Genomic DNA, 13344 nt, shown 5'->3' on the forward strand with positions numbered 1-13344 from the left:
TTCAAGATTGTAAAGTTTAAATGATCCAGATATTGTAATAATGTGAATACATGATCTTGAAACAACACTTACAGTGTTTGCATTTCATTTGTAAATATATCAATCTCTAAAAATTGCAACAATTAGCTATAGTTTTAAATTTGGATTATTCATTCAATTCACATCAGAATTTTGCTTCTTGCTATATATCTGTTGATAACTATATAAGATGAAACTATGCTGCACAAATATGTATGGGACAGAAAGATGGTTTCTTTCTTTACAACACTTACCAGCAAACCATTCTGCGACTGTTCACTTTATAACTCAGTGCTCTGTTTGGAATGAACTGTCTGCACCCTGATAGCCTCTGACCCTGAGTTTTTGTTGTTTCACCCAGCCAGCTCTCTGGGTGTTTTTGCCTACATCAATCACTGCACTTTTCAGTCATAAGACCATAAGACCGTAAGACATAGGGGTGGAAGTAAGGTCATTTGGCCCATCGAGTCCACTCCGCCATTCAATCATGGCTGATGGGCATTTCACCTCCACTTACCCGCATTCTCCCCATAGCCCTTAATTCCTTGTGACATCAAGAATTTATCAATTTCTGCCTTGAAGACATTTAGCGTCCCGGCCTCCACTGCACTCCGCGGCAATGAATTCCACAGGCCCACCACTGTCTGGCTGAAGAAATGTCTCCGCATTTCTGTTCTGAATTGACCCCCTTCTAATTCTAAGGCTGTGTCCATGGGTCCTAGTCTCCTCACCTAATGGAAACAATTTCCTAGCATCCAAGCTATGTATTATCTTGTAAGTTTCTATTAGATCTCCCCTTAATCTTCTAAACTCCAATGAATACAATCCCAGGATCCTCAGCCGTTCCTCGTATGTTAGACCTACCATTCCAAGGATCATCTGTGTGAATCTCGGCTGGACATGCTCCAGTGCCAGTATGTCCTTCCTGAGGTCTGAGGATCAAAACTGGACACAGTACTCCAAAAGGGGCCTACCAGCTGGGAACAACTCAAGTGACCTGCAGCAAATTATCAGCAGCTTTCAGAAAGAAGTTAAAAATCACACAACACCAGGTTATAGTTCAACAGATTTATTTGGAAGCACTAGCTTTCGGAGCACTGCTCCTTCATCAGGTGGGTGTGACAACCACCTGATGGAGGAGCAGCACTCCAAAAGCTAGCGTACTTCCAAATAAACCTGTTGAACTATAACCTGGTGTTGTGTGATTTTTAACTTTGTCCACTCCAGTCCAACACCAACAACTCCAAATCATTTCTGAAGTAAAGCACCAAGCTCATTCAACTGTGACAGATGTCTATAGTTTGCTCATCTGCAGTCCTCACTTTCTCCTCAATGAAAATTAAGGCTTGAATGTAAATTTCATTGGATTAGTTCCCATGTCTATGCACAGTTTACTTCAGGAGACATGAACCTGGTTCAGGGACCCAAGGAGCAAGCGTGCTACTTGTTGGACTGGCTCAGAAACAGAGGCTGTTGCACGCAGAATCTGTGAAAAACCACCATGATTAATAGGACCTATCGTTATGTGTCTGTGTTATTAGTTACCTGTGCAGAAATTTCCTCGTCTTAAATATTGGGGCAATTTTGATACCTGTGGTTTGCTGAGTTCTGCCATTTTCTTTTTGTTTTGCAGTGTTGATAAGGTGCATGATTAGAATATTTTAGATGAGTAGTGGGCAATACTAATTGCAAAGGAGACAACTGATTCTGCTCTGAAGAGAGATCTATGGGTGTGGTTAAGTTTTAATTTTCATGAAGACTGATTGAATGATGTGCAAGAGCATATCCCATCTCGAATCCCACCCTGCAGATTGGCCAGTTCAATGTGTTCAAGGCTAAAATATTATTCTTTGAGGACCTTTGCTAGTTGCCACTGTCTTCACTCTTAGATACCAGCAGATTGGGAGTATTCCAGTTTCCTGCCTCCAGTGTTCCCAAAACTAATAGGTCACATTTTAAACATTCTTGGAATTCAGTCATATGCAATTATTCTAATAGCTTTGGTGCTGCATCTGTTGGCTGTAGTCAGCTAAGAGCAATCCTGTTTGCTCAGACAGAACAGCTGGTCTTTTTGTGTATGTACAAAACTCTATGAAGTGTAGGCCCTTGTTTTTCAGCAGCAGATTTTAATTGAAAAAAATGATTGCTAGGCTATTTTTTTAAAAACAAAATCACATGTTCCATTGTTGGCCTGCTTTTCTTCTCTCCCAGTTTTACTTCTCTGATATTTTATTAAATCCCGATATTTTTTGCTATTGCTCTGCTTCTTCTCATTCCTCTTGTTTATGTTTTCTTGCTGTCTGCTTTTCATCAGTTCAAGAAATTTGATTTCCATCAACAAAGTGACCTTTGGTCATTTGAGGAGCAGGCTACTATTGAAGGAATCACAGCCTTCAAGCCTAATGGTTGCTATAAGCAGCACCAACTCAACATTAAATGTAATTTTATGTTCCATCAAAAATGGAACAATTTAGCTTGGATCAGTTACCTCTAGGCAATCACTGACATATTTGCATTATATGGCATCAGTGCACCAACATGTTCTGACACTTCTGCTGAAATTGAAGAAATATTCTTTTCCCTTTTAAAAGCAGAGCACTTTCCATTATTTGGACTAATAATAAATTTCCTTATACATGGCAACAATAACCCATAGATCTGAGGCTGAAGGTGATGAAAGGTTATATTTCTGTTTCAATGGAAATAATTGCAAATCAGTATTCAAATACATCATTTTCTTATTTATTTTTATATTGTGCCATCAATTCAGAAGCTGTGTCCCAATATATGCATTTGGTATTCAGGGTCCACGGTCACCTAAAAATAGGCAGTTGACTAATCAAAACTAATTTGAAAATGGAATCATAGATTCCCTATCGTGTGGAAACAAGCCATTTGGCCCAACAAGTCCACACTGGCCCACAAAGAGTAACCTCCCAGACCCATTCCCTTACCTTATTACTCTACATTTACCCCTGACTAATGCACCTAACCTACACATCCCTGAACACTGTGGGCAATTTAGCGTGGCCGACTCACTTAACATCTTTGGACTATGCGAAGAAACCGAAGCAACCAATGGAAACCCACACAGATAGGGGGTGAACGTGCGAACTCCACACTGACAGTTGCCCAAGGCTAGAATCAAACGCAGGTCCCTGGCGCTGTGAGGCAGTAGTGCTAACCACAGAGCTACTGTACCGCCCAATGTACTGATAAATCCTGTATTCCCTCGAATTTTAAGTAATTGAATATTTGAAGATACAAATATATCAAGAGACAAATGGAAACATAATTTATATTTAAAGGACACCTGAAAAAGCACCTTAAAAGATTTATATAGAAAATATTTTGGAAAAATACTCAAGTTTAGAAAATCAGATTGGTTATTCATAGTCTCTGATGGAAAACATGTGAAAGAACAATCACTAGATAATTTACCAGCTTGGTTTTGAAAGTGATTCTTCTTTTAAGTGTTCATTTATTAAGAGTCTTTTGGGTCATGAAATTTGTGAACAAGAAATTTCATAAAGACAGGCGAAGTCAGCCATTCCGTCCATTGAATCTGCTCCACCCTTCAATTAGATCATGGTTGATCTGATAACTCAGAATTCCATTTTCCTGCCTTTCCTCACAACCTTTAATGCCCATACTGATTAAAAATCTATCTCAGCCTTGACTACTCTCAACAACACATCCATCTCCCCCCACCCCTCCATCCCCCCATTTATCTCTCCACCCTGGAGGCTTCCTGCCTCTATTCCTGATGAAGGGCTTTGGCCTAAAACTTCGATTTTCCTGCTCCATGGGTGCTGCCTGACCTGCTGTACTTTTCCAGCACCACTCTGATCTAAACTCTGACTTCCAGCATCTGCAATCCTCACTTTTGGCTCGTTATGAATCACTATGAATCCTCTTGCAAGGATGCCTACCTTGAAGAAGTTCTCCTCCTCTCTCCACAAGAATCTCAGTGAGTCTCTCTCTCTCTCACTGCAACCCCCAGGTCATCTCCTCTGACCTATTATACTTTTGCTGCCTTCTCCACATCTCCCCTCCCCATTTATCTCTCTCCCCTGGAGGCTTCCTGCCTCTATCCCCGATGAAGGGCTTTTGCCCGAAATGTCGATTTTCCTGCTCCTTGGATGCTGCCTGCCTGACCTGCTGTGCTTTTCCAGCACCACTCTGATCTACACTCAACAACAGCTTCAACATCCCTCTGTGATAAAGAATTTCACAGATTCACTATCTTCCAAAAGAAAAGAAATTTGTCCTCATCTTTGTCTTAAATGGGTGCCCCTCACTCTGTGATCATCTCCCGGTCCTTGAGTCTCCACACCAGGGCAAACAACTTCTCTGCATTTACCCTATCAAGAGAATAATGCATTTACAATAAAGTCTCCTTTCATTTTTCTGAACTCTAACAAATGTAGGTCAAACTGCTTTTATCATTTGATGTAAAGTGGAATGACAACCAGAATTTCTTCAATTTAAATGGGCGGCAAGGTGGCACAGTGGTTAGCACTGCTGCCTTACAGCACTAGAGACCCGGGTTCAATTCCCGCCTCAGGTGACTGACTGTGTGGAATTTGCACGTTGACTGTGTAGAGTTTGCACGTTCTCCCCGTGTCTGCGTGGGTTTCCTCCAGGTGCTCCGGTTTCCTCACAGAGTCTCAAAGATGTGCGGGTCAGGTGAATTGGCCATGCTAAATTGCCCATAGTGTTAGGTAAGGGTTAACTGTAGGTGTATGGGTGGGTTGTGCTTCAGGGGTCAGTGTGGACTTGTTGGGCTGAAGGGTCTGCTTCCACACTGTAAGTAATCTAATCTAATAAATAGATATTTGAATTGCATTTAAATGAAGGTCAGTTTTTCCAATTAACATTTCAAGTATTTACAACAAAGTTGTGGAGAATGTAGCTTTAGGATGTCACAAATTTACAGGATTGCACAGCCACATGAAATATAACTTGGCTTTCATGCTTTACATTATTCCTACTTCTTCCCTAAAGAAAAGCTTGACAAAAAGTAAATATAATAAGAATACATGATTTGTATTTAATTTACCTTTTCATAATTTATCAAAATAATCTTCCTCAGGTTTTCCATTACTACAACATAGTTACGATGCATCAAATCCAAAAAATGAGCTTGATAACTCAACCCAGTTCAAATGCTTGTCTAAAATGACCATCATGATTTGGAGATGTCGGTGTTGGACTGGGCTGTACAAAGTTAAAAAAAACACACAGCACCAGGTTATAGTCCATAAGGTTTATTTGGAAGTACTAGCTTTCAGAGCGCTGCTCCTTCGTCAGGTGGTTGATAAAGGAGCAGCGCTCCGAAAGCTAGTGCTTCCAATTAAACTGGTTGGATTATAACCTGGTGATGTGTGATTTTTAAATTAAAATGACCAGGTGGTTTTCATCCTTACAAACTGTTTGAGGTAGCTCAATGCAAAATTCCACAAGCAATTCACCACTTCAGACTTTGCAGTGAAGTCCTAATACGCTATACATCAAATTTGTGTTAACTGGCACCTTATGAACCAGCAATCTTGATAAACCTGCAGAGATGATATACCTCAAATACCACAATCTCTACAATGTCAGAATAGTCAGTGCAGGGTATGAGTGACAAAGCTCTCTGCCATTAAGTTTTATTTAAGACAAAGTTGCATTATTATTTAAGTGATTTATATTGTACATGTATGTTTCTATTAATTAGTGTGTTTTTACATTGATTAAATGATCCTCTTTATCAAACAGCACAGTCCTGGTCCCATAGATGCCAGTGAATAAAACGTTTGCTGTATCTAAACAGTACCACCATCCATGATCTATTGGTAACGACTGTCTTTCAGGGATTCAGATTAGAAAATAGCCAAGTGTGTGGCTGAAACTTTTCTCTTGATACAGAAATTTCCAGGACCCAGGAAAAGACATTGGCAGTCTGCAGAACACAACAAAATAGATGGCAGCGACTGAAAAAAGTTTTGGTTTCTTTGTTTTTTAAGCTGGAGACTGTTAAATCTCTAAAAACCTCTCTCAGGATAATTCCTAAATTTAAGTTCAGTAAAGAAACTGGACCTCCTGATATTAATGTGATGACTTATCGAGCATTCATCTCTTTAAGACAACCCTGCAATAACCCTGGCATATGACACAACCAGCTGAACTCATTGAGAGACACTTCCTGTGAAAAAGACTTCCTTCTTCAGCAGGACCACAAAGGCTATCATCCTATATCAAGGATATGCTTCATAGATTATCAAGAAGCAGTAGTTTGAATAGAGTACCACAGCTAAATAGACAGGAGGTTATATAAAATGTGACAGTTGAGGGTGATTCATTGATATCAGAAGACAAATGGACAGTTGATAAAAATATGTTCATCTCAGTAGTTTGTGGAGGCATATTCTGCTCTCTAACCAGACAATACAGGACTCTCCCTTAGTCTTCTTCCATCTTTCCTGATACATTTTTCTGTCAAAGAGGGTAAGTAATGACACCTGGAGAAAGAGGATTATCCCCTGTCTTTGAGAACTTGTTGATACACCCTAATTCTGGGACTGAGAGGTTGCCTTGTCAATCACTTGTTAATATCTCTTCCATCCATGAATACTGGGCAAGTGCCCAGGTGTCAAAGTGGTCCCCTCCTATTTTGCCCACATCCTGGTTCAAGGACAGCTTATGTTATGCCACGAACTTCTCCTGGCTCTTTCTAAACACCTACATAGAAAAGGAGCTATCCTAACACCTTGGAGTGTCAACAGGAAAAGATGACCCATGTGACCAGACACTTCCAGGGTCTGTTTATGTGTATTATCAGAGAGAGAATGAAAATAGTTTCTCTGCTGAATGTCCCTAATGCTATGCCTATTAATCCTTAATAAATATTTCTATTCTAAAAGTATCATTTCATCAATCTCCAATTTCCTACAACCTCCCTTTGAGTGGGAAGTATCCTTTGCAACATCCCACAATTATTCTTAATTAAGTAGCTATTTCTAAATCACGAGCTGTTCCCCTAATTAAAATAAGACAAAGACCTAACAATGCTGGAGATCTAACACAAGCACAAAATAACTGCCTTGTAAAACTCAGTGAATCTAACAGCATCTGTGTGCAAAACATAAAGTTAAAGTTTTGAGTCGGTGACTCTTCTTCAGATCGGGATGGTGCTGAATACTGTGGAGTCTTTGGTGAACATCCCCACTTCCAACCTTATGATGGTGAGAAGGTCATTGATGAAGCAGCTAAAGATGTTTGGGCCTAGGACAATATCCTGAGGAATGCTTGCAGCGATGTCCTGGAGCTGAGATGACTGACCTCCAACAACCACAACCATCTTATTAAGTGACAGAATGAATACAACCAATTTGCCCTCTGATTCCCATTGTTTCCAATTTTGTTAGGGTTCCTTTATGTGGCACTCAGTTGAATGCAGCCTTGATATCAACGGCCTCACTGTCACACATCTAACCTCTGGAATTCAGCTCTTTGGTCATATTTGAGCCAAGACTGCAATGAGGTCAGGAGCTGAGTGGCCCTGAAGGAACACAAAAAGATCAGATCAGCGCCAAACAGTGGTGCTCGATAGTACTGTCGACGGTATCTTTCATTAGTTTACAGATGATTGAGAGTAGAAAGATTAGCCGGGTTAGTTTTGTTCTGTTTTTGTGCATAACTTACCGGAGAAATTTTCCATATTGTCAGGTAAGTTGCCAGTGTTGCAACTGTACTGGAATAGCTTGGCTGGGGAGCAGCAAGTTCTGGAAGACACGTCTTCAGTACAACTGTCAGAATGTTGTCAGGGCACCATAGCCTTTGCAGTATCCAGTGTCTTCAACCATTTTTTCAGATTAAATGGAGTGAATTAAGTTGGCTGAAGAGTTGAAATAGTGACTGATTGTTCAAGGCCAAGTCTCTGAAAAAATGAAACTTTTAGTCCAAAGGTAAATGATTGAATTTGCAAGACCTCTGGATTTATGCTTTAGTATCTGTATTTAGCTGGCTCTTGAAATCTTTAAAAACCAACTTCATCTGTGGCTGGTTACCAGCCCATCAGCTTAATAATATTCAGCCATATCTTTAAATTTGGAAACTTACCATTTAGTAGAGCTTAAAATACATATTCGGAATACAGAGGTTGTGTGGTAAATTAGAAGAAAGCTGTCAGCAAAACATTTTCATTTCTTGTTGCTTCTCCAAGGTCTCAGCAAATTATTGAAGTTGCTGCAAATCATTTTAAGCTTGCAAAAGTCTGTGAACAAAAAGCACAGAGAATACCCACCCCGCTGATGACTGAAGGCCATCTTTACATACTCGTGGAAAGAGTTGATTTTCTGTTTACAGTTTTGAGTTCAAACTAGGTTTTTGTTGAAACCTTAGGCTTTTCTTTAAGTGTTGAAAAACAAACTACAGCTTTTCACAACTCATATCAAAATATGTCAATCTTTTAACTGTAAATCAACACAGGCCCACACAGCATTTTCAGACTTCAGACCATTTCCCCCATCTTTTTAACTCCCTTTTCAAAACCACTTTGAGCCGTTCATACTTGTGAACAACATCGCTTTAGCAACTTTTTGACTAAATATAAACATACTCTCATGGTAACAGTGATTGAATTTCATTGAAAATGCATTTAGATTTCCAATGAGGATTTTAACTTCACTGGGAGAAGGGGATCTTGACAAGGTTATGACTTCTTCTTTAACTGTGCGAGCCCCTTCAGCAGCTGCTTTGTGTCTGTCTGTGCTCTGGATGATGTGACTACACATGCAGACTCACTATTTCGGAGATACACAGCAGAGAGTAAAACACTCTCAATTACATTATACCAGTAAAGGCCCAGGTCCTCAGCCTTGTTAGCTGCTGTTTGTTCAGAGATGTTGCACCTGGCATTGTCTGATTTGAGCTAAACTTAGGGAGAGATCTGTTTCACATTCTAACTTCTTATTTTAGATATTTTCTGTCTGCAAATCGATATTCAATTCTAATGTTGGTTTTAATACTAGTTTTTCACTGCATTACACATTACGTTGTGTAAGACAGCAACACTCATTTCAGCCATGACTTCCCGTTTATCATGTGTTTAACAACTGCTGAAGCTCTTTGCACATTCTTTATCCAGTTGTAATGTTCACAAATGCACACTGCAGGCTCACGTATTCTGAACTATCTCTAGCAATAATTCCTACCCAAACCTGATTAGAACACCTCACAAGGACACACTTACAGGTTGAAATCATTAAGGGACCTGAAAGACATGGGCTATGGCAAGATTTGCAGCAGAATTGAGCGAGAACTCTGTAAGGCTTATCTCAAAGTCAGGAGCAACTTGCTGCATCCTTTGTGCGTCTGCCAGGCAGACAGGTGAATTTCTCACTGGGTTGCAGGAAGCAAGCTGCCAATTAACGTGGATTATAACTTGTTCAAAGATTTTATCAACAGCAGAACTTGTCTCATCAATATTCAGCTTCCCACCTTATCGAAGGTGCAAGACAGTTCTCGACATGGAGGTCAATTGGGACTTCAGTTCACCATTGGCTGTGAACAGTTTCCATGTTGCACAGGATAAAACAGCATTTCAGAGCATCCTCCACGCATATCAGCTGCATGCACTTCTCACCCACAGATATGGGCATCTGACATTTATCCATTCCACAACCATCCTGGTGATACTTACAGACCTGCACTGCAGGGCGCACCAACAACTGGCATCGAGAGACTGCTGGAAGGACATTTTGTGCTCAGGGCCAGGATCGATAAAAGTATGGCGCTAGAAAAAGCACAGCAGCAACTGAGGACCAAGAGAGTTGACATTCCGGGCATAACCCTTCATCAGGACAGGCACCCAGCTCACAATTTGGACCATGTTGCACCTCAGGGTTCCTCACTTGCTATCTTAGCACTTGCTCACTTCTCGCCTACTACATATCAGAGGTGGGGGACATGATGGATAAGGGGGTAGAAATAAGATGTATGGAGGAATAGGTGAAACAGCATCAGAAATCATGGTGGGCTATGGGAAGGAATTTATTGACAGTGACTACTGCCACAGCCTCCAAAGACCAGCATGGAGGACCAGAGCTGGCATCAGTAGATACCATGTCAGGGAGCAGGGAGGACAATTTGAGATGATGTTGAATAAGGTGGGCCTCCAAATGGCGGAGGTATGGAAATCAGCTTTGGAATGGATCAATTTTGTATTCATGTTGCTCGTGTCTCTTTTATCCTGTGAACTCAATTTTGCTTACAAGGCTGTTGCGCAGGAGAAAGTGAGGACTGCAGATGCTGGAGATCAGAACTGAAAAATGTGTTGGTGGAAAAGTGCAGCAGGTCAGGCAGCATCCAAGGAGCAGGAGAATTGATGTTTTGGGCATAAGCCCTTCTTCAGGAAAGCTGTTGCGCAGCCTATTATCAAATGTTTTCTGGAAGTCCATTTAGACTATATCAATAGCTGTTCAACCATTTCTGTCACCTCATCAAAACATTCCAGGTACTTAGCCAGTCATGATTTACTCGAAGAAATTCATAAATCCAGCCATACAGCATTCTGCTAGCATACCCACATATTTAGCTTTAAAACAAATAGCACTAGGGAGATGAATTTTCTGGCCACAATCATTGAACTGAAAGGAAAAAGATTAATCTTGGCACTTAATCAGGTAACTGGGTGTTGGATTCCATTAACAAGGAAACTGTGACAACTACTCAACTGTTATCTATACCCTTATATAGAAAACTTATAGTCTTATTTTGATAAAAACACAAAAGTCTGCATTATGTGGTCATCTGTGAAGTGATGATAATTACTGATAGGATTCACTGGGGCATAGGAGCAAGTGGAAGATTTTGTCAGATTGTGAAAAGTTAAAAATCACACAACACCAGGTTATAGTTCAACAGGTGTATTTGGAGATACTAGCTTTCGGAGTGCTACTCCTTCATCAGGTGGTTGTGGAACGAGACTGATGAGTAAGACACTGGAAATAACAAGGCTTGAATAAAACTTTAAATAGCAATAGTAGATATTTCAATGTAGACAAAGATGATCTTGGACAGAATGATTTCATCAGTCTTTGTGATGCCTCAACAGCATTGTCAAGAGCGTTAAATGTTGACAACAAATTGCGACAAGAATATTTCTGTCGGTCGGCCAGGCACCAACCAAACATATCTGTATGCTGGGGTCAGAGTGTTAATGATGAAGCTACCATAGAACACTTCCGTTTTTCACTATTTTGGTTTCTTATCCTGATTCAAACAAAACTCCAAATCTTACTTTTTAAAAGCCTCTGTAAATTTAAGCTTCTAGAACAACCTGTAGAAGGGAATGTTTTTTAAGACCTCACTGAAATACATACACACTTTATTATAAAGAAAGAAAGGGTTTGTAATTGCTCAGTACATTTCACATCTTCATGATGCCTCAAAGCACTTCACAGTGTAGCCAATGTTGAATTATGATCACTGTCACAATGAAAATAAATGCATGAGTGAAATCAAAAAGTAAATATTTCAATAATATTCATTGAGGAATAAATAGTGAGGACAAGTCTCTCACTTTTATTCATAAAAAAGTCATGGAATCCTTATATCATTCTGAGTAGGCAGTAATTCAAACTAACTTTTCATCTGTAAGAGAGCACCTTCATCAGTACTGTACAGAAAATGTCAGCCTGGATTATGCATTCAGGAAACTGGAGTAGGATTTGGACTCTCAACTGTCAAACTCCAAAGCAAAAAGGTTACCTCTGAGATAAAACTGTCATTTACAGAGACAAATAGAACACATCAGAGGATTATTTGTAAAATTTGCAACAGTGTATTTGTCATTGGAAGCTTAGTGTCAGATTTATTCATCGTTTTTCCTTAGCCAACTGATTATTGGAATAGTATCATCAATATATCCATGCTTATCCATGGAATCTTTTTGTTGTGAATCTATTAATCTATCCTACAATCCTACCATGCTGATCTTATGCTCCTAGCACATTAATGATGTCACTATTCCTAACCATGGCCAAACTAGGGAGTGCAGCCACATTGAAATGGAATAGCCCAAAATTAACCAAATTCCTGCTTCAGAGCTCCCAATGTCATATCTTGATTTTGATTATTTATAACATGGGATAGACATTATGGGAAGCAATAATAGGTTATATCAGAAGTTTAATTTCAAATTTAAGGAGTAGAGGAAAGAGAAAGCAAAGAAACATATATCCCTGCAAGCAGAAATAAAATTGAGCAGTCTAAACTAATACATGAACAACAAATAAAGAGTTGAATCAAACTTTAATGAACTTCATATTGCAGCTATGATGAACCTCTTGCTGCAGGATAATGAGACAGATGCAAATTCAGTTCATCGGTTTCAAATATCCACTCGACAATATCCAGATGACAAGGGGCAAGTCCCTCTTTCTCCAACATCAAATGTCATGTGAAAATGGAATGGGGATACTTTTAGTTGCAATTAATGTTTGATGAAAAGACAAAGTCCATATATGAGATGCCATGAAGGTATAAAAGAGAAGGGACAAATTAAGAATCCAGCATTAAAAACTACTGGACAGTTCAGGAATTAAAAACAAGCTGTGAATATAAGAATAAAAATTAGGGAAGTTATGACAAGTTTGGAAAAGGTAAACAAAAGAAAAATTGTTTCCACTTGTAGATGGTACAAGGATAAAGGGAGACACATATAAGGTTTTGGGCAGAGGACTCAGGGATCACATGAGGGAGACCTTTTTCACACAATGAGGGCATTGCCTTGTAACCAATTTGTAGAAGACAGTAAAAACTGAAATAATGAATGATTTCAAAAGGAAATTAGGTAGGCATTTGAAGGAATGAAAATTGTAGGGCTACAAGGATAAGATGGGACAGTTGGACTCACTGTGTTGGCCCACAGAGACAACATGAAAGTAATGGGCCCAATGGCCGATTTCCACGACATAAATGATACTATGATTTTCTGTGACTTGTAGAATATTAAGTTTGGAGAGAGAGAAACATTAGCTTTAAGGTTTACCATTGATTTAGAGTCATTAAAATAGGACTAGGCACAGGTAACAAGAGACATTAAAGCAACTCTGGGACTGAAATGGTTTGGAAAGAGGAAGGTGTGAAACAGTAAAATTTAACAGTGACCAGAACTACAAGATGATGAGAGTAACCCGTAAAAATGGCAGATGAAAAATGTAAAGTGTGACAGGAGCATGCTCCTGAATTCTGAAGCGTATATTTCATTAAAGCTATGTACTGTCAACAACTGCAGATTGCAGAGCATGGGAAAAATTCTGCTGTTGCAGAGATTCA

The sequence above is a fragment of the Hemiscyllium ocellatum genome, chromosome 1 (assembly GCF_020745735.1).
Source record: "Hemiscyllium ocellatum isolate sHemOce1 chromosome 1, sHemOce1.pat.X.cur, whole genome shotgun sequence".
Taxonomy (NCBI): Eukaryota; Metazoa; Chordata; class Chondrichthyes; order Orectolobiformes; family Hemiscylliidae; genus Hemiscyllium; species Hemiscyllium ocellatum.